This window comes from Equus quagga, chromosome 14 (genome assembly GCF_021613505.1).
Source record: "Equus quagga isolate Etosha38 chromosome 14, UCLA_HA_Equagga_1.0, whole genome shotgun sequence".
NCBI lineage: Eukaryota > Metazoa > Chordata > Mammalia > Perissodactyla > Equidae > Equus > Equus quagga.
In genome coordinates, this window is record NC_060280.1 from 54,326,246 (window position 1) to 54,353,994 (window position 27,749).

A 27,749-nucleotide genomic window follows, 5' to 3' on the forward strand; every position below is an offset into this window, starting at 1 on the left:
AGCAGATCCAACGAGAGAGAGGCAAATGGGGTTTCTAGATGGTAACGAAGGTGAAGTCAAAATTGACAGCTACTTAGCAGGTCTAGATAATAACTAACATAGATTGAAGCAGAGAACACATGATTCCAGGAAAGATGTTTCCAAGAATGGAGAGGGCCATTGAGTTAAAGGGGCCACAGAAAGAGTCTCAGGCTGGGCCATCAGAAGCCCAGCAAATGAATGAAGAACACTAATTGACTCACTAGGGGAGAAACACTGATTATTTTAAGGAAAGATGAGAGATCCCTGGTGGTCTATTAGTTAAGATTCAGCACTCTCACCACCGCAGCCTGGGTTCATTTCCAGTCAGTGAATAATACCACCCATCTGTTGGTGCTCTTACTGTGTTGGCTGCATGTTGCTGTGATGCTGAAAGCTATGCTACCAGTACTTCAAATACCAGCAGGGTCACTCACAGTGGACAGGTTTCAGTGGAGCTTCCAGAATAAGACAGACTAGGGATAAGGAAGTGGCCAGTCATTTCCAAAAAAATTGGAACCCCATGAAAACCCTACAAATAGCAGTGGAGCATTGTCTGATATAGTGTCAGAAGGTGAGAGGATGGTGCAAAAAGACCAGGCAGGGTTCCACTCAGCTGTACACAGGGTCACTAGGAGTCTGAATGAACCCATTGACACCAGCAACAATGAGAGATCCCTAGTGATAAGATAGCCAAAGAACTCATGGTTACTACACAAAATTGGGTATTTCAGTAACTATAATGAGACTATTATTAGAAAAAAATGTGACTAGAGGAATTTTTAATGTCCTAAAGATCCCAGAGAAACCAGGAGATCTGCCTTAGCACTACAGAATAAATTTTAATGATCCGTGGGAGAAAAATAAAAGTAATTTCTGATTGCATCCTACTGCTCCCACTTATTCAGTGTAATGGCTACAGTAGAATTTTAATGGACTAAGTCATGTTGCAAAGACCATGATACTCCTAATGAGTGGCATTTTGTGGTCACTGGGTAGAAACTAGAAGCATGGCTGAGTCAGTGGGAGAGAAGGAGATGACATTCCATTTGATGTCAGGCTTTGGAGGAACTGCTGCCCCACTTCTTAAAGGGGTTAGATTCCTTTTACCTTCTGTACTTTTGAAAAGCATTGAAGTCAAGAAAACAGAATTGAAATAAGTCACATCATAATAGTCTCAAAAGAAGACTCCATTATCGCCCTCTGCCTCCTCGAAACAACTGATGTAAGTTAAAAACAAATTAAAAAAACCCAAAAACATATTTTTATAAATTAGGTAGCCAACTTGGAGACTTATTACCCCAAGAGGAGCTCCAATTTTTAAGTAGAAGACAGACATATATTTTGGTGATCTATCCATAGGAGGTCATAAAGGTAAGCAGGATATTCTGGGGAGCTTGCTAACCTTGAACATTGATGTCAGGATGACAGTCACCCTCCCTTACACACTTCTCTTGATGCCATTTTCTGTATTAATAGATTGTGTGATTGATATTTATATTAGCACATAGAATGAACCAAAATTTTCTCAGAAGCTACAGAGGAATTAAAGTTATTGAACAGTCGTTCATTGACTTATTCATTCAACAAAAATATATTGAATATCCACACACCTTGCCAGCCACTGGCAGGACAAAAAAATATCTAAATGTCTATCTATCTAATACATATATATAATATATATTACTATATAGTAATATATTATTATAATATTATATAATATGAATGATATATTATGTATTATTATAATATTATATAATATGAATGATATATTATGTATTATTATATATTATACTATGATTGATATATTATTAATATATATCACATAGTATATGTGACTAAACTTATATTATTATGTATTGTAATATAAGGTATATTAATAATATATTTTATTATACAATAATATATATTAATATATGATATGTATATACATATATATATATATATATATAAACTTCTATATTCTTGATTTGGGATCAAGATAGTGGACTAGAAAGTTCCTGGGCTCACCCCTCCCATGGACACACCAAAACTACAACTACGTGTAGAGTAACTATCTCTGAGAATGACCTGAAGACTAACAGAAAAGATTTTCCACAACTACAGATATGAAGAAAAAACCACATTGAGATGAATAGGGGGAGTGGAGATGCAATGTGGTCAGGATCCACACCTTCAGCATAGTGACCCACAGGCGAGTGGGATATCACACCCACAAGGATCTTCCCTGAGGAGCGAGGGGTTTGAACCACATCAGGCTCCTCAGCCTGAGAGACCTGCACCGGGAATACAAACCCCTATAATATCTGACTTTGAATACCAGCTGGGCTTACATCTGGGAGAGCCAGAGGGCTGTAGGAAGCTGAGATTTTGCTCTTAAAGGACGTGAGGCAGCAGTTTGAAAAGCACCGGGGTTATATGTGAAGGAAATTCATGAAATAATTTTAGGGCATGTGCTGGAGGGGCAGGGATCTATTGGAACTTTCTCCAGGGACAGAGGCGCTGGTGGGTGCTATTTTTTTTTGCTTACCTTCTACCAAGCTGACCCAGTGCTGGAGACATTTTTTACTCTCCTTGTCTACCTTACTAACACCACTCGCCCTGCCCTGGCATTCCCCTGCAGACCAACCCTAGCCAGTGCTTCTCCAAAGTGGCCCCCTGCCTCACTACACCCAGGAGGTGGCCTTTGCCAGGACCAGCATCCTCCCAAATTGTCTTCCACCCTGAGGGGCCAGCCTTGTACCCCAGAGTATCCACAGTAGTCGTGGCCTGCCCCACCCACCAGTACACCCACAGATATTACAGCCAGGCCAGTGCATCCATAGCAATTGCAGCCCAGCCACAATGGGAGGGTGCACACAGCCCATACAGGAGACACCCCTGAATCACCTAGTTCGGGTGACTAGGGGGACCAACCTACTGTACCCCAAAGGACACATTGTATATAAGGCCACTCTTTCAAGACCAGGAGATGTAGCCAACCTACCTAATACATAGAAACAAACACAGAGAGATAGGCAAAATGAGGAGATAAAGGAATATGTTCCAAATGAAGGAACAAGACAAAATCGCAGAAAAGAAATTAAATGAAATGGAGATAAGCAATCTACAAGATAAAGAATTCAAAGTAACAGTCATAAAGATGCTCACTGAACTTGGGAGAATAGTGGAGGAACACAATGAGATCTTCAATAAAGAGACAGAAAATATAAAAAAGAACCAATCAGAGCTGAAGAATACAATAACTGAAATGAAAAATACACTAGAGGGAATCAATAGCAGATTAGGTGATGCAGAAGAACAAACCAGCAATCTGGAAGACAGGGCAGTGGAAATCACCCAATCAGAATAGCAAAAAGGAAAAAAGAATTTAAAAAATGGGGGTAGTTTAAGGGGCCTCTGGAACAACTTTAAGCAGACTAACCTTTGCATTATAGGGGTTCCAGAAAGAGAAAAGGGACAGAAAGGGACAGAAAACTATTTAAGAGACAATGGCTGAAAACTTCACTAACCTGGCAATGAAAACAGACATCCACTTTCAGGAAGTACAAAGAGTCTCAAACAAGTTGAATCCAAACAGACCCACACTAAGTCACATTATAATTAAAATGTCAAAGTTGAAGAAAGAATCCTAAAAGCAGCAAAAGAAAAACAACTAGTTATGTACAAGAGAGTCCCCCATAGGACTGTAAGTTGACTTTTCTCCTGAAACTTTACAGACCAGAAGGGAGTGGCATGACATATTCAAATTGTTGAAAGGAAAGAACTTACAACCAAGAGTGCTCTCTCCAGCAGGGTTATCACCCAGAATTGAAGGAGAGGTAAAGAGTTTCCCAGAAAAGCAAAAGCTAAAGAAGTTCATCACCACTAAACTGAACTTATGATAAATGTTAAAGGGACTTCTTTAAATGGAAAAGAAAAGGACATCATTAGAAATACAAAAACTATGAAAGAAAAAAAACTCTTACTGATATAGGCAAACATGTAGTAAAGATAGTAGATCAACCACCTATATAACTAGTAGGGAGGTTAAAAGATGAAAGTAGTAAAATTATCTATATCTACAATAAGTAGTTAATGGAGTCACAAAATAAAGAGATACAAAAGATGACACCAAAATCCTAAAATAGGGGCTGGCTCAGTGGCATAGTGGTTAAGTTCAAAAGCTCCACTTTGGTGGGTGGGGTTCATGGGATCAGATCCTGGGTGTGGGCTTACACACCACTCATCAAGCCATGCTGTGGCAGCATCTCATATACAAAATAGAGGACGATTGGCACAGATGTTGGCTCAGGGCCAATCTTCCTCACCCCTCCCCCCCCAAAAACCCATAAAATGTAGGGAAGCAGAAGTAAAAATGTAGCACTTAGAGGATGCATTTGAACATAAGGAAACATCAATGTAAAATAGACTGCTATATGTGTAGGTTTTTATATAAGAACGTCATAGTAACCACAAGCCAAAACCTGATAACCAATCCACAAAAAATAAAGAGAAAGGCATGCAAACATAACACTACAAAAAGTCATCAAATCACAAGAGAAGAAAGCAAGAGAAGAACTACAAAAAACAACCAGAAAACAGCTAACAAGATGGCAGTAAGTACATATCTATCAATAATTATTTTAAATATAATTGGACTAAATATTCCAATCAAAAGACATAGGGTTGGGGCCAGCCCTGTGGCACAGCAGTTAAGTGCGCACATTCCACTTTGGCGACCGGAGGTCGCCGATTCGGATCCCGGGTGAACATGGCACCACTCGGCAAGCCATGCTGTGGTAGGCATCCCACATATAAAGTAGAGGAAGATGGGCATGGATGTTAGCTCAGGGCCAGTCTTCCTCAGCAAAAAGAGGAGGATTGGCGGCAGATGTTAGCTCAGGGCTAATCTTCCTCAAAAAAAGAAAAAAAGACATAAAGTAGTTGAAGTGATAAAAAAACAAGACTCATGTGTGTACTGCCTACAAGAGACTCATGTTAGATCTAAAGACACACACAGACTGAAAGTGAGGGGATGAAAAAAGTTATTCAGTGCAAATGGAAATAAATAGAAAGCTGAGGTAGGAGTACTTATATGAGAGAAAACCAATTTTAAAACAAATACTGTTACAAGAGACAAAGAAGGGCACTACACAATGATGAAGAGATCAATCCCACAACAGAATGTAACACTTGTAAATATCTATGCATCCAACATAGGAGCAACTAAGTATACAAAGCGAATATTAACAGACATGAGGGAGAAATTAATATAGTAATTAAGAAAAGAATCTCATATACAATTATGTCAAAAAGAAAATCACCCAGGAATAAGTCTAACCAAGGAGGTGAAAGACCTGTACTCTGAAAACTATAAGACATTGATGGAAGCAAGATTGAAGGAGATGCAAATAAATGGAAAGCATTGGAAAAATTAAAATTGTTAAAATGTCCATACTACCCAAAGCAATCTACAGATTCAGTGTAATCACCATCAAAATACCAATGGCATTTTTCACAGAACTAGAACAAACAATCCTAAAATATATATGGAATCACAAAAGTCTCTGGATAGCCAAAGCAATCTTAAGAAAAAAGAATAAAGCTAGAGGTATCATGCTCCCTGATTTCAACTTATACTACAAAGTTATAGTAATCAAAACAGTAGTGTATTGGCACAAAAACTGACACGTAGATCAATGGAACAGAATAGAGAATCAGAAATAAACTCACTCATATATGGTCAATTAATCTATGCTAAGGAAGCAAGAATATACAATGGGGAAAAGACAGTGTCTTGAATAAATGGTATTGGGAAAACTAGACACCTACATACAGAAGAATGAGACTGGACCACTATCTTACTCCACATACAAAATGAAATTCAAAATGGATTAAAGACTTAAATATAAGACCTGAAATCATAAAACTCCTAGAAGAAGACATAGGCAGTAAACTCTTTGACATTGCCCCGGCAATCTTTATTTGGATCTCTCTCCTCAGGCGAGGGCAACAAAAACAAAAATAAATAAATGAGACTACATCTAACTAAAAAGCTTTTGTGCAGTGAAAGAAACTATCAACAAAACGAAAAGGTAAACTGCTGAATAGAAGATATTTGCAAATGATGTATCTGATAAAGGAATAATATCCAAAATATATAAAGACCTCATAAAACTCAATATAAAAAAAAACCCAATCTGATTTAAAAATGAGCAGAAGACCTGAATAGACATTTTTCAAAGAAGACATACAGATAGCCGACAGACACATGAAAATAAGAAAAATAAGTTTCTCATCATCTCCGTATATAATGACGTCCACTTCTAAATTCTAAAATATGAATTATTCCTATATATTATTGTCAGATTTTTATATCTTTAATTTTACATTTGAACTTTTTATTCTAAATTATATTTAAAAAGGTTTCTTGGGCAAGTTTTTTTGGCTCCTAAAGGAATAATAGATTCTCTCTCGTGTGTTCCCATATTCTCTCAACTATTAGCATACATTTTATTTGGAGTAATTAAAAGTAGGATCTCTAGAGTCAAGTCTGCCCAGATTCAAATCTTTTCTCCACCCTTTAGGAGCTTGGGCAAGTTGCTTAATATTTTACTGGTAGATTATGACCTCACAGATTACAGAAAATTCATTTTATTCGATGCAAATGATATTCCACAAATATCTGTGAAATGAATGAATTTATTAGCCCTTTAAGACCTTGCTCCAATGCTACTACCTTCATAAAACTTTCCTCATCTCTCTAGAAACTACTTTATTTCTTTTCTAAAACCCCATGGGTCTTTGCTGATCTCTCTTGTGTTATTATATTGTGTCGTATGTTACAATTACATATATTTTTCTTCTTTACCTAATATAATGGAAGCTTTTTGAGAACAGTGACTATGACATATTCATCTTTGCAGTCTTCACAGAATCTAGCATAAGGCCTTGCTCATTTTAGGTGCTAAATGAACATTTATTAGATAAATTAATAAATTTTTGACCCATGTGGCATTATTCTTTATGTTATATAATTGCTTCCAATCAAAATATTCTGTGTTCTTTATATTTTTTATCTCATTATATTTATATCCTTCATGAAGCACTTTTGAAAATTTACTTTGCTGGTTCTCTTTATTTTATTTCCTCATTATATTATCTTTACTCCCCAAAGTATACCAACTATTTGAAATAAGAGGGTTTTTTCTTATACTTCTGCTACATTTAATATGAAATTATATCATCAACTCTCACTAGACCATGACTAATGAATAAAATCAATTTAACTCAAGCATGCAACTTGGATTGATTATGCTTCTCTAACGCTAAATTCATATCCACTACTAAGTAAAAAGTGTAATGACACACGCTTCCTTTAAGAATTTCTTTAATCATATTAAATATAACATTCAATATTTTCATCTCAGTTGTTCTTTAGCAGTAAATTTTTCCTATTGTCTCAGAGTCCTACTTCTGCGTTTTCACTCTTTGCTTGGATGCAGTTGCAGACTCTGTTCTCTGCAGCTATTGCTCATTAAATAAAGTCTGCTGTAGAACTTTCTGTCCTTTTCCCAAAATGTTGGTGTTTTGATTATGGCATTTCCTACCACATGAACTGAATGCATATTTGTGGACCATATAAGGAATGTCCTTTTTGTAATAATAATAAAGATTTTAAAGGTTATTTACATTTTCAAGTACAAAATCAAACTGATTTTTTACATATATATTTTTTTTCTCATATCAATCAATGTGCTCAAAAGTCATCAATTTACAAAATATACATTAAGTGTGTATTGAGCTACAGCAGGGTATATAACGATGCATCAGATACAAGGATAAGCTTTTTAACGCTTAAAAGACACACATCTATTACATGTTTATATTTATCAAAAGTTCAAAATATAGCTGACATAGTCTATACCTATCTATCTATCTATGAATGTTAAGAAACTACCCAAAAGTGCACAGTTAGGAGCCACTCAGACTCCTATCCTATGCTGTATTCATGTCCCCAGCCTGCCTCCCTGCATCTTGACACCTGGTAGGGATAGGTCTATCAGAGAGAGAAGTTTAGTTATTGCTTAGGATGTTGCTGATTCATTAAAACCACAATAAAACTTATCTCATGACCTTAGAATCGTGAACAGGCTTGTCTCTTAGCCCAATCTGTACTTTGCTAAGACTTTCTTCACTTTCAAGAAAAGCATTTATCAGAATCCCAAGCAAAAGTCTTACCAACATTCTTCCTATAGGCGACATTATGCAATCTCAAGGAAAGAATTAATGTAGCAGGTCTGGAAGCAGTGGGTCAAGATGAAGGAGGTCGTCAGCGTGTTGAAAATAAACATTAGGATTCATGATATCCACCTGATGCCTGGTTTGGGGCATGCACCATGGCTGATCATGTGGTAGGTTTGTGACCAACTACCTTTACGGGCTTTCCTGGGCAAAGATCACTCTCATGTGTCCCTGCATTTTACAGCTGAAGAAAAAATACATTTTTGTGCAATCTACGCACAAGGATAAGAAAAATCTATGTGTGACCTTTCTAGCCTTCACCTACGCTTATCTTTTTCCTGCTGTTCTTATCCTGTATGCTTTGCTGTAACAAATCTTAGCCATGAGTATAACTTTATGTTGAGCCATGTGAGTTCCTTCCAGCGAGTCACCAAAATAATAGGTGGGACTGCCAAGACAGCAATATAGTTTTATTACATGTGCTTTTTATTTTTGGTGAGGAAGATTGGCCTTGAGCTAACACCTGTTGCCAATCTTCCTTTGTTTGCTTGACATCTGTGCCCATCTTCCTCTATTTTGTATGTGGGATACCAGCACAGCATGGCTTGATGAGTGGTGTAGGTCCACGCCTGGGACCTGAACCTGTGAACCTAGGTGACCAAAGGAGAGCCTGTTAAACTTAACCACTACACCACCGGGCTGGCCCCTATGCTTGCATTTTTTAATGTTCCACTTTAATTCCATGTGACTTGGTAGTTTCAGTATTTCAGGACATTTTAAAAAAACTAATCATATTCAAGATATATTTCTTTTTTTGCCCCATTATTAGGAAGCAAGGATTTATGGTGATTGCTACCATTTTCTTCTTTGTAAACATGTTTTACTTTTTCCCTAAGTTAATCAGTTTCTTTTATCCTATAACAACAATTGTTTATAAGGAATAATTGTACTTTGATATATACACATTTTACCAAAGTTATTTTGAGTCTATTGTTATCTATGGAAAAAAAATTCATTAGAACGTTAGTTGACTAGTGTAATACTTTGTATCTTTTCCCAAGGTATGTGTAGTAGAATCAGGATGGGCTTATAGTATCCTCCACCCAGAGCTGAACTCTATTTTTCTCTCCCTGTAGTTGTGTCATTTGGACAAGTAATACAGAAAAAATCACTTATCTCAAAAGTTGTTTTGAAAATTAAATTAGATCATGTATAAAACACTTCCCAAAGTACATCATGCATGTTGACCATCAAGATAGAATTACCCACAAACATTTGTAAGTGAAAAAGTCCTAAATAATTTAAGTCTCCTGATTCTACTGTAAATTTATTTTTACTTTTATTTTTATTTTCAAAATGTTTGCTGCCAGTACATAAAAATACAGGGTTTTTTTTTTTCATATTAACCTTATATCCTATGACCTTGCTAAATCCATTTATTAGATTTAAAGGTGTCTTTGATGCCTTAGGATTTTTTTGCATAAACAAACCTCTAGTACAATGTTGAATAGAAATGATGAGAATGGAATCCTTGACTTGCTTCTGATCTTATTGGGAAAGAGCTCAATATTTCACCATTAAGTATGATGCTAACTGTAGGTTTTTCTTAAAATGCACCTTATCAGATTGAAGAAATTCCATCTATTCCCAGTCTGTGCAAAGTTGTTTTCAGGAACAGGTATTGAATTTGGTCATATTTTTTTTTGCATCTATTAAGATGATCATATGGTTTTTCTTCTTTGTTCTGTTAATACGGTAAATTGCATTGATTGATTTTTTTTAGTGTTAGTATGGCTTTTCATTCTTAGATAAAGCCTACTGAGGATTATGTATTCTCCTTTTTACATACTGCTGCTGCAATTTATAGGAAACTGCTTTTCTTTAGACTAGAACTATTTCACAAGTATATTTATTTTCCAATAATTATTTATTGATTTCAAAACTTGAAGTGGTACCTATCATTATCCCTCATGTAGTCTCTTAGTAGTTTGTTTATTTTCTTGTCTTTTCCTGCTTAAAGCCCACTGACAGTGTTTTTGTCTAGGAGATGGATTGGTTTCTATCAGGTAGCTTAAGAACTTCTTATCCGTATATAGAAAACTTCACTGGCCGTTGTTTGTGTTGACATTAGAAATTAAATCCATTGCAAGTGCTATTGCAGGCCAAATTATGGGGTTGAGGTCTATGAAGATACATATGGCTAAGTAATGTCAGCTGGTAGTGTGACTCTTTAGGAGTGGCGTTTACCTTTTCCATTGAGATTATGGCTTAATTATGTAGTCCACATTTTTCATTAAAAATGCAAACTATTTCTTGTTATCTGATGATGTAAGTAAACATATACATTTGATTTCCACATTTTAAACAGCTTATTTGTCAAGCCAAATACCCTTAACTAATTAATGAAAAAAAACATCAAAATATTCTTTTTAACTGAAAATATAAGATTATACTCTGGTGATCCAAAAAAGAAGTATATCTATGGGTTCAATATTATCCTAAATTGGATGGACTGCTCATTAATCATGTACTGAACATATATTATGTGCAAGACACTCGACTAAGACCTCTAAGGGAATAAACAATGGAAAGTAGTTAAAGGTGAGGTGTTTTTAACACATCTATAAGTGTAGGTTAAAAATAGTTTGTGTACATGTTTATGCATGTGAATTGTTACAAGATAACCTGAGGCATATTAAAAATGTTGAGTTTACTTGAGCAAAAATCAATCTGAATTGGGCAGCATCCAATCTAGCAGATAGAAAGGAGCTCCAAGGAGTCATACAAAATGAAAGACTTTTATAGGCAAAAGGGAGTGGGCACAAGGAAGTTATACTAGGCAGAAAAGTAGGTTGGTTATTGCAAAATTACTATCGTTTGGAGGATGGCAGGGGTCTATCAGGAAGATTATCTAATTAGTGCTGATTGGTTGATTCCTTGACTGGGTTAAGATTCCATTTTGAGGAAAGCTGAAACTGTAATTAAGTTTCAGTTTGATGACATGGGGCTTAGCATAAGCAACTCCATTTTGGGCCTTTTGTCTTATTTTTAATAATTCTTCCTTTTTGATCAGACTCTCAGCCTGAGAGATTTGATAAAAATCTAAGACATTAGCACTACTACTAGCTACCGCTCTTGAGTTCTGACAGTTTTTGCTAAATCTCTTTGTGATAGTCACAGGTCACAAGGTCAGGTTCACATTCTTTAAGTCGATCATTCTCTTCATTCCTTTTATGATATTCTAGTTTTAGGGAGACCATTTGCATGGTGTTTAGCAGCTGCAAACATGCATTTAAAGCTTTTGAGAGATTATAGTTCACCAGGGAGAGTACTATGACTATTATAAACTCCAGATAACTGGAGTTATGACTGATAACATTATACCAAGACATATCGGATTTTTAGAAATTTCATACAATTTCTGGAAGAGCATGCATCCATACAAATATAACATAAGAATGTTTGTCATCACTTTTTATTCGACAATGCTTTCTATATAATTTAACATACCAAATAAACCTAATTAGTTTAACATCCTTCCTGCACAAGGTGAGAAAAAATACTTTGAGGTCAAAAGGACACCATTTAGAATTTGATTTAGGGAAGTTGTCAAAACATCAAAAGACTTCGAGATTTGACTTAATAGTATCACAGATAATTATGAAATAATATTTATCTATTTAACCAAAGTGACAATAAAAGATATTAAAGGCAAATACAGAAGGTTACATAGTTATGAACAAAACTTGGATCTCTTAATATTGAGAAGACTATGTTTCTTAAGTAATCAAAGACCTGATGAAGACAATGTGAGGCACAGTAAGTTATTTTGGTAAGACACAAAATCTTAGCTTTTCAGGTAGATTGCCCAAAAGGTCAAACAAAAACACCTTCACAATCTCTTATCAAGAGCAGACCAATATTCCAAGAAACCTTTGTCTTTTTAAAAGAGGGCAAACCAAATTCTAATTTTGCACCAGTGTACTTTTCATATTAAAATTCATTCTTTAAAAACTTAAATAAATCCATTCCAATCTTAGCCAGTTTGTCCAAACATAATATTCTTTTCCCAAGATTCCTTTTCCACAAACCTACAATTTTTTTTATGTATTTAAATTTTATCCTATGCTTTTTTTTTCATTCTGGAGCAACCAGTCATTTTACTCCCTTACCTACTTTTTGTACACAGCTGTTTCTTTTCACTCATTATTTCTAAATAGTTTTAATCATATATATTAATTAGAATTCTTAACTTTTAGAATTCTTTATTTCTAGTGAAAACTAAGAAGTAAGCAACTGTGGATTATCTGTTAAAACTAGCATTCTATGAATTGGCAAATTCATAAATAAATTTCATAATTTCTAGAAGTATATTCTTCCTCATAGTAAATTTTTAAGTGTAGCACAAGACATGTTTACTGATAATCCCAAATACCTTTAGTTCCTTTGTAATAAGAAGGCAAAAGTAGATAAACTTATGTTTAATAATTAACATTTCAGTATTTTATCTTATTTGGAAATGATCTAGATTTCAATGACTATCCATCATTTAACTAATCTCAGTGTAACTTTAAGATTTCAAGTTACCAAAAAAGATTTTGGAAGTTGTTTTCAAGTAGACATTCCATAAAGCATAATTATTGTTGAAAAGTTTATTTATAAACTTTCACTGACATCTATTTGGTTTACTTGCTCTTAACAGGCATGTTCAGATTACTTATGAAAATTTCATGAAACATTAAACAGCTAACCAACATCTTAAGTTCTTTCTTCCTGACAAATTCTGTAACAGAGATAACATGAGTTTATTTGAATTTTAGTAAACCTAGGTAGAAAAAAAAGTGTTACATTTAATGATGATATCTGAGGGCATGCCTGTTTTAATTAAACCAACAAAATTAAACTACCTTTTATTTACCAAAGATTATCCTAGATAAGGTGAACTTGAAAAACATTTGGGTTAGTTTCTGTATGTCTGAGAGAATACTTGATTTGTAAAAGTGTTTCTTTGTCTTTGACAATTAAATAGAACTCTTTACATATTAATTTTGACAATACCATCCAGAGGTAGAAAAAAATCACACATTTATAACATATGTATGTAGACATACATAAACATAAAGACAGATGCAACCAGAGGTTTTATGGCTTTCGTTTTAAAATTAGGCATAAGACGGGTACAATAATGTAAAACTCACTAGCTTATAAAATAACAGTTGGATACAAATTGTACTTTTGCAGATGGAATAAATTAAGTTTACCTACTCAGATGGCTGAAGCTTTTTACTAATATTTATGGAAAAGACTTTTAAGATTTTTCATAGACCTAGTTTTAGTTTTCCAAATAGCCTGTCTTTTTTTTCTCTCTCTCTTTCTGATAAGAATTACTTTGGTTCCTGGAGAAGACCAAGTAGAAGAACACTTACCTCTCAAAAGACACAGGGGAAGAATGTGGGTTCTTTCAAAGAGCGCTTTTGTTCGCTAAGCCCAGATCTTTTCCAATATCTGCAAACCTTTTGAGATGAATGGGGGAGATTTTAGGATTGGTAAAAGGATAGCGGGCTTTGAATCGTTACTCAGAAAATTGGGTAGCAACTTGAATGATATCAAGAGGCTGCCCCACCCATCCAATTATATTATCTTCAATTTGCTTCTTTATATCAGGAAGAAGATCTTCAGCTAAGATGAAAATCAAAAGAATCTTGTGTTCTAGATTTAGAGCTGCAAGTCTTTGGAAAGTTTTAGTAAATCCTTCCACAAAGCTTCAGAATTTTTTTTTTTTCTCTCTGGGTACATAGTTTCAGTTTAGCTTAGGGGAGAAGGTCTAAAAAATGTTTATCAAGCTCTAAATATCTGCTTTCAATTTGGCTAACTTCTGATCATAGAGGTACTTAAAAAAAAAGAAAAAGTCTTTTCAAATATCTTGTCAGGTCAGCCAGCACAAACAGTAAATATTCCTGGTACTACTGAATAAATCCTTGCTTGCAAGAGATGTCTCCAAAGAGGGTGCAAAAAATACTACCCTCCCAAGATTCAGAGCCACGCCCCAAGATAACCAAATGAAAGAAAGACTCAGACAATTCCCCTGAGAGCTGGCAACGGTCAGGAGGACCCTAGCTGCAAATGGAGTGGTGTAACCCCCATTTCTGTTCATCCATATTTTGGGGACCCCCAACCTGACAGTTGCCAAGCCAAGCTCTCAGGACACAAAACAAGACAAACAAGAAGGCAATAGCTGTCCCTGGGAGAGAAAGGATCAACCACCAGGGGATACTCCAATGCAAAATCACGAGTCACAGTTCGAAGATCTAATTCTTACAAATGTTTTTACCTGCCAGTCTGAATTTGGAAAGGAAGAGACAGTGTGAAATTTTAACTTCCCCACTTCACCAGGCACCAGAGACAGAGATCTGGGAGCACTGACTTCAGTAAGAATTCTCTCCTTTGCTGATTTCTGCCAGTTTTTCCAGGATCTTGTCTGAAGGTTCTGGAGCAAGTAGGGTGTCCCAGCAGGTCTCATCCTGGTCACCAGAAAGTGTAAAGAAGGAAAAATAATTTTCTTTCCACCCTTCACGGTGAGTACTCGGTCGACAGCCCTTTTTTTCTAGGGCACCGCGTAAATGGATAAGCTTGTCTAGGTTAAACGATCCCCACTGTGGCCACTGTAATTCAAGATTATCTCTAGTAAGGTTAGCCTGCTTCTTCAGCCTTATAACAAAATTTTATTCACCCAAGGCCTCACACTGTACCTAATCCAGCTTAAGTCATACCCAGTTCAACCCTGGACACAGTTCTAGTTTTTAACTCAGACCCAGTCTGACTCCAGCCAGTTTCTTGACCCAGTCCAGAAATGAAATGATCAAATATAAAGTCTGAAAGCTCACAATGCAAAAGCTACAGTGCTAGGATCTGAGAGGGACTTACCCACAACCTCCAGAAGCAGCAAGTTTATGGGGCTTAGCAGGTACCTATGCCTGCTTGCTTGTTGCTCCTGAGGTTGTCACCAGTCTCTTTTGGTTCCCTCTTCTGACACCAGACCTGTTAAAAGATAAACTAAGGTGTATTAAAAACTTTAAGAGTTTATTTGAGAAAAATTGATTCAAATCAGGCAGCATCCAATCTAGCAGATAAGAAGAAGCTCCAAGAAGTTCTACAAAATAGAAAGGCTCTTATAGACAGAGGGGAGTGGAACAGGAAGTTATATTAGGCAAAAATGCAGGTTGGTTATGGCAAAGTTATTTTCTTTTAGGAGATGGCAGGGGTCTTTCAGGCAGATTACCATGCTAGTGCTGGTCAGGTGATTCCTGATTGGTTAGTTTAAGATTCTGTGTCTGGGACAGCCAAAACTGTAATTAAGTCTTAGTTTGGTGATGTTTGGAGCTTAACATAAGCAACTAGTTTGGGCCTGTTGTCTTGTTTTAACAGCACAAATATACTTTTTTTTCAAGAATATAGGTAACACATAAATCAGGGCTGGAAACTGGCAATCATGACCTGGAGTTTTATTCATATTGGCTAGTGCTTAAAAATTTGCATTGTCATGCCGTTAACAGGGATATGCACACTCTATTTTGCTATGGCCACTACGCTTGACACTTCCTTACACTAAAGTGTTTTACGTATCCATGTTACCACCTCACGTGGAAAGATTGAGGTTGCAAGTGTTAGGGAAATGTCATCAAAACCAATATTTTCTTCCAGCGCAGATACTGTCTCCACAGAGATGGTAGAGAAAGAGAATACTTTTATTATTGAACGAGCATTAAGTCAGAGTGTGATACACACCACAGGCAATCTACCTTCTGCGAGGAGGTAGCTTTACAAATTGGAGCAAGCGCCCAAGGAAGTTAGCCTGCTATCTTCCCACAGGAACTGGGAAATAGCATCCCCATCTTCCTTAATGTTACATTTCAAAAAGATGGCTCCCAAGTCCTTGAGAAGGACATCTCTGGATCAGAAAGCTGACACAGGCCCTATCTAGTTTTTAAAAAGATTTGCATACATTTCAAAAAGAGGAGAAAGTACTTACCCAGGAAAATTTTTCTAAAGTAAATGCTCTAAAGAAAGGGCGTCTTCTTATTTCAACAGGGAGAATTAAGTCTCAGTTTTTATTTGTCCTTATACAAGGTCCACGTGAATGTGCTCCCCTAAATACAGTAACCAAGGAAAATAATTTAAAAATAATGTTTTTTAACAATGGTAATCTTTTTAACAATGGTAATTATCGGCACTTGTGAAGTGTTTCTAAGGCTTTAGGAAATTAGAAAGCTTTTTAAAATGGCCGGTGCCATAGTGGCTAAGTTTGCCGCTCTGCTTCGGCAGCCTGCAGTTCACAGGTTGGCATACCTGTTGTGGAGCCACACATTGCTCTCCAAGCTGTGGCAGAGTCCCACGTATAAAATAGAGGAAGATTGGCACAGATGTTAGCTCAGAGCCTATCTTCCTCACCAAAATAAATAAATAAATAAAATGCAGATTCTAGGGACCCTTGCTCAAAGATTCTGATTCTAAAGATCTGGGATTCAATTCATATGTCTTCATTCTTATCTAAACCTCCTCAGACTATTGTGAGGCAGGTTAGCCCATACTATTCCTTAAGAAACACCAGGTAGGGCCAGGCAACCAGAGTGAAAACATAACCTTGCATAATGGTTTTAGATTTGCTTAATGACCTTGGGCCACCCTTAGGCTATTTGTTTCTTTATAAGTAGTGATTTCTAATTATGCCTGGAGACACTCTTTTCATTTTGGGAAACAAGAGTTACTCCCTGTTCCATAATGAAATGATTGTCACAGCATCAGTAATTCAGAGCATCCCCTATGAGAACCCATACAAAATGCACTGCTATCATGCAGCCCAAACATATTTTGAATCAGACATTATTTTAAAAAAGAAAAGTATCGTCATTCTTAAATTTAATTTATAAACCAAGAGAAAGACTAAAACTAATGGAAGTTGCCTGTTAAATTTGAAATATATCTGGGACATAATACTATGTTCAATACATAATAAGCAAGTCCCTGACTTTTTTTAGTAATCAGCTATCAGTTATTTTGTTCTTTATAGCACCAGACTAGACCCCTAAGGCATGGCCATCTTCAACTTCAGTGCTTCAGGCAATAAGTAGCAAAATTAATAACGTGATTATGGTGATTAAAGTGTTCATTTAAAGATGGTGACATCTGCTTATATTCAGCATAAGTGACAATAGCTTTTTCAGTTATTTAAATTGTACAACAGTAGCTTTAAAATTATCATATTTATTAAAATTATGCATTGAATAATTTGTTAAAATATTTAATAAGATAAATACCAAAAATAAAATTGTAAATATTTAAAATAAAGAGATGCTTTAAGTCATTATTTCAGAAAAAAGTAATTATATTTCTTCTTGAGAAACATGGTTTTTTCACTTGTTAATATATCACTAAAATCTTGGGGAAAAAAGACTCAGTCATTCAATTTTTTTGTGTTTATTTGTGGTGGTTATTTATTACAAAACAATGGAATAGGGACATATTTCTGTAAGGCATGTTCAGTGCATGGAAGAATAACAATTATTATTGATTTTATTAGGGGAACAGCCTGTAGTTTAATGAAAACATGATGTGATTTCTGTAGGTTTTGATTCTTTTTGGCCAGCTAAGGGCATTTCCTCTTCCCAGTGCCAATCTCCTGCACCCACTGCCTCACCAGCACAAAACAGAACAAGAAATAGACTGTTACACCATTCGTGCGTCTCTTCCTTCAAGCTCTTTAAACTCTAGCCAGGAAGCAAATTGTCACCCCCTCCTCCTGCAAAAAAAGCCACCATTTGACTTCTATAGCCCTTTCTCCACTACTTTCTATCTATCCATATCCAGACAATTTTATTTTCTGTTTATGAAATATTCCTTTCTTTTCTGCCACCTTATCTTTGGTTTTGGTTTTGATGGCACTTTTTCCTGGAAGTCTCTCGTGCATTCTTCCTCTAGCTTCTTCTCTGGCTGTACAGTATGAACCTATCTTTCAAGACCTAGGCAAATGCTACTAGTTCCCAAAGTGCCTCCAGAGCCAGAAATGATCATCTCTAAACTATCATTGCACCAAGTTTATATCATCCTTTCACACATCCTTTCAACAAGTAGTTGCTGAATGCCTGCTACATGCCTGGAAATGTTCTAGGTACTAGGAACAAGTGCTGAACAAGTTCAGATCTCTGACCTCATGGAAAACACAGTTTCCATTGACGGTTTTCATAGGCTGAAGTCTATAATCTGTGTCTTTCCCTCCTCCAGCTGCACTATTAACTCTCTGAAGGTGGGGATAGTGTCTTATTTATCTTTGTATCCTTACAGCACTTTGCACAGTATCTGGAATGCAGTAGATAGATGACTAATAAAGCAATCTTACTGGTAGAGAAAAGATGCTCTGTGTCAGTAAATTACCTTCGGAAGTGGAGGTGACCCCTGGTTTACTGGCTTATACTTTTTCTCCCCAATGTGACCCTTTCTCTATGTTTAGCCTGAACTAAGCTTTTATTAACAGAGGCTTTTGAGTTGCTGTAAAATTCCTTGGAGATTTTAAAGAGTTGTTGGGGTGGGAGGGTGCATTGAGAAGGTCTAGAGAAAGCTGGAAATCCAGTAGTTAAGAGGAATAGATCTCTTACTGCAGCCAAAATACATTTTCTGAAATACATCTCTGAACACTTCATGTTCATATTTACAACTATTTACAGACAATATTTCTTAGGATAAAATATAAACCAATTAACATACCTGACCAGGACCTGCATAAAATAGACTGCAATATTTTTCAATTTCCTTTTTCCCCCTCCGTTTCCCTGGCTAGTTCCTGCTTAGCTTTTGTGGTGCCGTTTTCCGCCACAAACCAGATTTTCGTTTTCCTTTTCAGAACCATCCTTCTCCCACTCTGAGCCATGTGGTCTGAGAGAAATTGTACCTGACTGGCTGAGCAGTCAATTGAAGTCAAGATTGACTTGATTGAAGTCAATCTGCCTAGAAAATCCCCCTAGCCACAGCGATTGTTTCAGGGACAATGGATGTGTTACATGGGCCGAAGTGAATCAACACATTTCTCCATTCTCCTAGCCTCAGAGATTGGTTCAGAGTGAGGGACTATTCATATGACCTAAACTGGTCCAAACACAGTAACATGAATTTTCCTGGGAATGTTCTGACAGTGAAGTGCTCTTGTCTTTTCAGCCTCACATTTCTTCAGCTGCAGGGTAAAGCCTGGAGCTAGAGGTTAGGGGTTAAGGTGAGAGTTGGGAAGGGAAATGCTGTGTGTTGAGCCTGGGTAATGAACAGACTCAGAGCAAGTAGAGACAGGAGAGAGATGTGACGATGCCATTTAAGTTCTAGATTCAGCAATGGCTGGCGCTTTCTACCCCACTGACATTTTAGTCAATGGTTTAGACCTTGGTGCTCTAAATGCCAATGTAGAATCTATAAAAAGGTGATAGAAAGCATATAGACTAGCAATTTTTAAAAACGTAATAGCTTTATTAAAAAACAATTTACATAACATGCAAATAAAGGCACTTATTTGAAGTGTGAAATTCAACGATTTTAATACATTTACGGGATTTTGAAGTCATAACCACAATCAATTTTAGAACATTTTCCTCACCCCTGTACCCATTAACAGACGCTTCACATTTTCCCCCAAACCCTCCAGCTCTAGGCAACCACTGATCTATTTTCCATCTCTATAGTTTGTCTATCTTGGATGTTTTATACAAATAGAGTCACACAATAGGTGGTTTTTGTGACTGTCTTCTTTCACTTAGCATAATGTTTTCAAGATTCATCCATGTTGTAGCATGTATCAGTATCCTTTGTATGACTGAATAAAATGCCGTTGTATGGAGAGACAACATTTTGTTTATCCATGGATATTTGACTTGCTTCCACTATTTGGCTATTATGAACAATTCTGCAATGAACAGTGTAAGCTGAAGTACAACTCATGTATGAGTTTTGTGTGGACATATGTTTTCAGTTGTCTTGATTATGTATCTAGAAGTGAAATTGCTGGGTTATATGATAACTCCATGTTTAATTTTTTAAGAGACTACCCAACTGCTTTCCAAAATGGTTACCCCATTTTATATTCCCATCAGCAACATCTGAAGGTTCCAATTTCTCCACATATCTCTGATTTCTTGCTAACAATTGCTATTTTCTCTCTTTTTTAATTATAGCTATCCTAGTGGGTGTGAACTGGTATCTCATTATGGTTTTGACTGCTATTTCCCTGATGGTTAATTGATGTTGAACATCTTTTCATGTGGTTACTAAACATTTGTATAACTTCTTTGGTGAAGTGTCTATTCAAAGCCTTTGTCCATTTATTTTTGTCTTTTTATTATTAGTTGTAAGTGTTCTTTTTATATTCTAGATACAAGTCCCTCATCATAGGTATGATTTGCAAATATTTTATCCCATTCTGTGGACTGTGTTGTCGTTCTTTGGATAGTAGTCTTTGAAGAACAAAAGTTTTTGATTTTGATGAAGATTAATTTATGTATTTTTTCTTTGTTGCTTATACTTTTGGTGACATATCTAAGAAGGCTTTGACTAACCCAAGGTAACAAAGATTTATTCTAATATTTTCTTCTAAGAATTTGTAGTTTTAACTCTTACAATAAGGTCTATAATCCATTTTGAGTAAATTTCTCTGTGTGGTGTGAAGGGGATCAGCTGCGTTTTTTTGCATGTGGATATCCAGTTGTCCTACCAACATGGGTTGTAAGGACTATTCTTTCTCCATTGGATTGTTTTGGAACTTTTCTCAAAAGTCAATTGACCATAAATACAAGGATTTTAATTCTGGACATGCAATTCTATCTGATGGATTGATATGTCTATCCTATGCCAGTACCACACCATATTGATTACTGTAGTTTTGTGCTAAGTTTTGAAATCAGGAAACATGAGACAACTGACTTTTTTCTTTTTCAATATGATTTTGGCTATTCTGGACCCCTTGCATTTTGATATGAATTTTAGGATCAGCTTGTCAATTTCTGCAACGATGCTACCCGAATGTTGATAGAGATTGTGATGAATTTGTAAATCAATTTGGGAATATTGCAATCTTAACAGTATTAACTCTTCTGATTCATTAGCGTGGGCTGTTTTTCCATTTATTAGGTCTTCTTTAATTTCCTTCAAAACTGTTTGTAATTTTCAGAGCAAATGTTTCATACCTTTATATTAAATCTTATCATAAGTATATTAATTTTGATGCTATATTAAATGAAATTCTTTTCTTGACTTTAATTTGACATTATTCATTGCTAGTTGATGAACATACAATTGATTTCTGTATATAGATATTGGACACTGCAACCTCACTGACCTGGTTTGTTAATTGTAATAATTTTTTAGTAGACTCCTTAGTGTTATCTATATATCAAATCATGCCATCTGCAAATAAAGATAGCTTCACTTCTCCCTTTCCAAACCGGATGCCTTTTATTTCACATTATTCCCTATTTTCCTGACTAGAACCTCCAATACAAGGTTAAACAGAATAGGTGAGAGCTTAGATGTCTTTGTCTTATTTCTGTTCTTGGGCATTTAGTCTCTCACTATAAGTATGACTATTAACATGGTTTTTTCAGATATCCCTTATAAAGTTGAGGAAGTAGACTCCATTTCTAATTTTTAAAATGTTTTTAACATTAAAGGGTGTTGGATTTAGTCAAATGCTTTTACATTTCTATTCAAATGATTATGTGGTTTTTGTTTTTTTTCTATTGATATGGTGGATTACGTCAGTTGATTTTCTAAGTTAAATGAATCTTAACATTCCTGAGATAAATCCATTTTGATTACGGTATATAACCCCTTTTATATATTCCTGGATTTTGTTTGTTAGCATTTTGTTGAGGACTTTTGTGTCTATATTTATAATAAATAATTGGTCTATAATCTTCTTTTCTTAAAATGCATTTGCCTGATTGTGGTTTTGGGGTAATACTGCCCTCACAAAATGCTCTAGGAAGTGTTACCTCTTCTTCTATGCTTTGGATGAGGTTGCGAAGAATTAGTATTCATTTTTTCTAAACTGCTTTGTAGAACTCATCAGTTAAGTTAGCTGAGACTGGGTTTTTCTAGTGGGAAGTTTTTAAATTACATATTCTATCTATCTCCTCAGTTGTTATAGCTCTATTCAGATTTTCTATTTCTCTTGAATCAGTTTCAATAGTTTGTGTCTTTGCCTGAACATTATTTCATATAAATAATATAATTTGTTGGCATATGATTGTTGATAATATTCCCTTATAATCTTTTAAATTTCTGTAAGGTTTGTAATGTTCCTTCATTCAGTCCTGATATTAGTAATTTGAATTTCCACTCCATTTTTCCTTGTCAGTCTAACTAAAAGATTATCAGTTGTGTTGCTCTTCTCAAATAACTAACTTTTTATTTCATTGATATTTCTGTGTTTTTCCAATGTCTATTTCATTACTTTTGACTCTAATATTTATTATTTCCTTTCTTCTGGTCGTTTTAGATTCTGTTTGCTCTTTTTTTTACAGTGAATTAAGGGGCAAGGTAGGTTTTATGTTTAATATCATTTTTTTTTAATTCTAGGCATAAGGCATTAAATTTCCCACTATGTCTGCTTTTGTTGCATCCTGTAAGTATTGGTATGTTGTAGTTTTCATTTTCATTCATCTCAAAGTATTTTCTAATTTTTCTTTTTGATCCATTGATTATTTAGGCATATGTTTTTAATTTCCAAATATATGTGAAATTTCTTTCTGCTATTAATTTTTAATTTCATTGTCCTCAGAAAAATATTTTATATTATGTCAATCCTTTTAAAGTCAGTGAGACTTGTTTTATGGTCTGACAATAATCCATGTGTTTCATGAGCACTTGAGAAGAATGTGTATTCTGCCGCAGTTGAGTGGAGTGTTTTATAGGTATACATTAGCTCTAGTTGATTTATAGTGTTGTTCAAGTCTTCTATTTCCTTTTTCATCTTCTTTTTAATTGTTCTATCCATTACTGAAAATGGACATTGAAGTCTCCAACTATTGTTGAATTTGTATCTTCCTCAAATACTGTCAATTTTTGCTTCATATATTTTGGACTCTGTTGTTAAGTTGTTAAGCACATATGTTGATTATTGTTTTATCTTTTTTTGATGGATTCATCACTTTGTCATTATAAAACATCCCTCTCATCTCTATAATGTTTTTGTCTTAAAGTTTATTTTGTTTAGTGTTAGTACAGACTCCACTTTTCTTATACTTACTGTTTGCATGATGTGTCTTTTTCTCTCCTTTTAACTTTAACCTGTTTATATGTTTGGATTTAAAGTACATCCCCTCTAGATACCATATAGTTAGATCTTTTTTTAAATCCAGTCTGACAATCTCTGCCTTTTGAATGGATTGTTTAATCCATTCACATTTAACATTATTATTGATGCATGTAGGTTTATGCATGCCATTTTACTTTTTGTTTTCTATATATTTCTACTTTAAAACATATAGAATTCCATTTATTCATTCTTTGTTGCTTTCTTTTTGATTAATTGAATATTTTGTAGTGTAATATTTTCATTCCTTTAATGATTTCTCACTCTTTTAGTTATTTCTTAATGATTGCTCTAGGGATTACCATACACATCTTAACTTAGCAGAATCTCCTTCAGATTCTTACTCATTTAATTCCAGCAGATATAGAAATGCTAATCCGTTAGAGCTCTATTCCCTCTTCTCCCTTTTTGTGCTATTATTGTACATTTTACATTTCTGTATAATTCTAATAATATAATTATATATATATATATACACACATATATCGACATATACAGTTGCTTTGTAAATCAGTTAATGGAAGAAATAAAAATATACCTTAATACTGTATAGTGACATAATTAGTTTTATCAAATCTTTTTTTCATTTATGTGGATTCAAATTACCTTCTAGTGTTACTTTCTTTCCGTCTGAAAGATTTCTTTACATATTTATCATAAGGTGATTACTAAGACTAAATTCACTTAACTTTTGTTCACAGTTTGTTTGTGTTTTATAACTTCCACCAGTTGTTTCATTGGGGAGCAGGTACACAGAACTCCTATACCACCCATCCCTAATAGTACATTTTTAACATCTGTATTTATTTATATTTTCCTGAATGCAAATGTGAGGTGTCTGAATCAAGGGATATTATTATTATTCATAGCAATAACCATATCAATTTGCTCATCCCATTTCTTTCTATCTCAGGGAGATGTGATCAGAGCTAAATGGTTAGGCTTACAGTATGAGCATTGTCCTACTGGAGAGGAGCCCCTCCATTATGAATCTATGAATTTATATAAGATGGCTTGCACAGTCGTCCTCCTCCATTCCTGTGGAAGGAATAGAAAACTAGTCTCCCTAAAGAAAATAGAGTCTTCACAGAAAGTAAAAAGTAAGGTCCCTTGGTTCTTGCCCCTTGGAAAGAAAATAAAGCTCTTCAGTGGGGTAGATAAGACACCTGTCTCTGGTTTCCAATCCCTGGACTATCTCCACTGTTCTAGCCTTTATCCTCTTTTGAAATGTAAATACATACCACCACAGAGGTAAATCTCTCTGGAGTGTTATCTCTATATTCAGTCTTATTCTACCATCTAATATTTGTCTTTTAAACCAGGTTCCACTTTTCATTGCTCAAAAATCCTCACCATGCATACTGGTACAAAAACAGGCACACAGATCAATGGAACAGAACTGAAAGGCCAGAAATAAAGCCACACATCTATGGACAGCTAATCTTCTACAAAGGTGCCAAGAACATACAATGGAGAAAAGATAGTCTCTTCAATAAATGGTGTTGGGAAAACTGGACAGCCACATGCAGAAGAATGAAGGTAGACCACTATCTCATGCCATGCACAAAAATAAACTCAAAATGGATCAAAGACTTGAAGATACATCCTGAAACTATAAAACTCCTGGAAGATAATGTCAGTAGTACACTCTTTGACATCGAACTGAAAAGGATCTTTTCAAATACCATGTCTTCTCAGACAAAGGAAACAAAAGAAAAAAAATAAACAAGTGGGACTTCATCAGACTAAAGAGCTTCTGCAAGGCAAAAGAAACTAGAATCAAAACAAAGAGACAACCCACAAATTGGGAGAAAATATTTGCAAATCATGTATCAGACAAGGGGTTAATCTCTATAATATATAAGGAACTCACGCAACTGAATAATAAAAAAACAAACAACCCAATCAAAAAATGGGCAGAGGATATTAACAGGCATTTTTCCAAAGAAGATATACACATGGCCAATAAACACATAAAAAGATGTTCAACATCACTAATCATCAGGGAAATGCAAATCAAAACTACACTAAGATACCACCTTACACCTGTTAAAATGGCTATAATCACTAAGACTAAAAATTACAAATGTTAGAGAGGGTGTGGAGAAAAGAGAACCTTCACACTCTGCTCGTGGGAATGCAAACTGGTGCAGCCACTATGGAAAAACAGCATGGAGATTCCTCAAAAAACTAAAAATAAAACTACCATACTACCTAGCTATCCCACTACTGGGTATCTACCCAAACCATTTGAAATCAACAATCCAAAGTGGCATATGCACCCCTATGTTCATTGCAGCACTGTTCACAATAGCCAAGACATGGAAGCAACCCAAGTGCCCATCGACTGATGATTGGATAAAGAAGATGTGGTATATATATACAATGGAATACTGCTCAGCCATAAAAAAAGACAAATTCATCCTATTTGCAATAACATGGAAGGAGCTGGAGGGAATTATGCCAAGCGAAATAAGCCTGTCTGACAAAGACAAGCACCATATGATTTCACTCACATGTGGAATATGAACAAACACATGGACAAAGGAAACAGTTCAGTGGTTACCAGGGGAAGGGGGATGGCGGGTGGGCACAGGGGTGAAGGGGAGCACTTACGTGGTGACAGACAAGAAATAAAGTACAACTGAAATTTCACATTGATGTAAACTATTATGAACTCAATAATAAAAAAAAAAAATCCTCACCATGCAGAGACTAGAAACTATTGATATTGTTTCTAATAGCCAATAATAAATGCTCAATTTATTGATTATTGATGTTCTTTAAGGCCAAAAATACACTAAGGTAAGGTCAGAACACATTTTTCTTCTTTTACTTTTTATTGTACTACCTGGTTCCTAGCTGCCAGGAGGCATAACTCAGGATAATATTAGCATTGCCACTCCAGTCCCCATGTCACTCTATAACAAATATTGCCTTGGGCAATTCAAAACCTATCTGGAGCTCAGTGTCATAATCTTGGGAATTAGATAGTTGTCTGGATGATCAAGATCCCCTCTGGCTAAAATTCTATGAATTGTTAAATACAGAGGGAGGTTTATTTAAAACAAATAAGATAAAACCAAACAGAAAGCTTCTCCCCTATGCCGAGCATTACTACTGTGGAGAACAAAATTGTGTTCCAAGTTTCAGATATGCTCAATTCAATCTTACAACACATTTTGCAACTTATTTATATGTATCTCAGTTAATAATTGAATTCAATATTGTGGTGTTGTAACTAAAAATAAAATCTCTATGCAATTTTGGAGTATCTTCTAGTCCAAGATGGGTTAATCAAATTATCTCTCACAAAAAATTGGAGAAATATTTATACACAATAGTCAGTCTCTTCTGCTTGCCTACTCTGAGAGGCTGAGGGGTAGCCATCTTCTCCATGTGCTTGTTAGGAAGAAAAAACTCATTAATAAGTAATTAGAAACAAACAAACAAAATAATGAACAGACTTGCAGAAAGAAGAGAAAAGAGATCATTTGGCCCTGATGAGATGTAGAGAGCAGCTTTCTTGGTTTCTCAAAATTTTTTAGAGTCCAATTAGGATGCCTCATGAGTCCTGATTACACTTTCTGCTTTTGGTTGTATGAAGAACCACTTAATTCATTTCTTCCTTGTATAATCTCACTTGACTGGTTTCCTCTTACAGCCAGTTCTGCTGTAAGGCAACACATGCATTCCTACAAATCGCTGCACTATGCAAAATCATGCAATGATATACACAGAGCTGATGATAAACATGAAGTTAGGAGTAAAACCCTCAAAAACTTCCTCAATGACACATACAAAGTAAAGATAGGAACCTAAAAAAAATGGTAGCCCAGTTTTATACATGTTAAATGGTTAAGAAAACCATAAATACTACAATTAATATTGTCTTGGGGGAAAAAATTGACCTTTGATTGTGTAAATGGACATCAGATGGATTGAAGCTTGCGAGTTATTGTGAAATGGTAGAAGAAGTTGCGCAATTTGTGATTGCAGCCTTAAAACCCAAGGCATTTTTTTGTGTGTTTTTTAGGTTTTTTTGCCTGTGAGATACCAGTCCTTCAAGGCATGGGTTTACAGTAGATGTCACTTTCATCAAAATTGAAAATTTGATATGATGTTTAACCATCTTCAGTTAACTTCTGTATAACTTCTAGAA